Raw genomic sequence first — 1,277 nt, 5'->3', positions numbered from 1 at the left:
TCTTTGTGTCATGATTGACAAGCATGAATTAAATATCATCCCACTGGGTTCTCTGATTGGTGAATGATGACGTATGACAAGAATGTCTTGGGGAAATGGTGGCTCATGATAGGGGGACAAGATCAGAAAGGCAGGGCTTTTTCAGCTAATCCTGAACTTGACAACAGTAAGAGACCTTGATTCTGGGCTCTGTTTGCTTTTTTTTTTTTTTTTTTTGGCTGGGTATGCCTTGTTCAAGGCTTTGAAAGAAAGGGACAGTTGTGAAATGGACTAAGTAAGAGAAGAGAACGGGATGAAGCTGATGGAAATAAAAACCGGGGGGAGAGGAAGTGATTGTGTTCTTTAAACCACTGCAGTTTCTAGAGATGTGCTCTCAGGGTTCTGTTCTAAAATGGGCCTGGCATTGTCCCTGAGGCTTTTTTTTCTTCTCAGTTTATCAGTGAGGCAATTAATATTCCTTAGACAATAATCTATGCCGCAGAGCCCATGCTATTGTGGCACACATGCGGCTGGCATTGCCTTGGGCATAAGCAGCTCTGCACACACAGTGCTCTGGTTTTGAACAAGCAGAAATGGTGTGATAAGAAAGTGCAGAGAGAAATGAGAGAGGCAAGTAAGGCATCTTGGCTGCGGCGTGTACATGGCTAACTAGAGGGTGAGGAAGGAAATGGGGGGCAACACGGAGACACAAGCTTGTCACCTAGTCTAAGAGCCTGGAGGGGTTCGGGCAAGGGTTGATTTCAGCCTTTGGCTGACCTGGCTCAGCTGATGGTCCCCCTAAAACAGAAAAGGGTGCTTGTAATACGGGTCCTCACCCTGTTTGGGGACAGCCTCACATGGGTCATTATGAAAGGTTTTTTTTTTTGAGACAGAGTCTCACTCTGTTGCTCTGGGTAGAGTGCCATGGCATCACAGCTCACAGCAACCTCAAACTCTTGGGCTTAAGCAATTCTCTTGCCTCAGCCTCCCAAGTAGCATTATGAAAATTTTGAGATATACAAATATCAAGAAGCATAAAATCTGCATAGACGGAAACAAATGAAGCCCTCCCAGCAACGCTGATCGGTAGAACAAACTGAAAACTTGCATGGGTGAATCAGCAAGGTGCTGTCGATTGTGTTTCTTAGAAGTGAAATAATGGACCATTACACAGTCTGTCTTAACACTTCCATCCTGACCCATGTGCAAATCTTAGTTTATACTTTGTGGATGATCTTTTCTTCTTTTTTTTCTTCTTTCCTCTATTTCTCTCTCTCTTTCTCTCTTTTTTTTTTTTT

The sequence above is a fragment of the Otolemur garnettii genome, unplaced genomic scaffold (genome assembly GCF_000181295.1).
Source record: "Otolemur garnettii isolate 467f Iridium unplaced genomic scaffold, OtoGar3 scaffold00019, whole genome shotgun sequence".
Classification (NCBI taxonomy): Eukaryota; Metazoa; Chordata; class Mammalia; order Primates; family Galagidae; genus Otolemur; species Otolemur garnettii.
The sequence above is the reverse complement of the archived record's forward strand: the minus strand, read 5'-3'. Positions refer to the sequence as shown.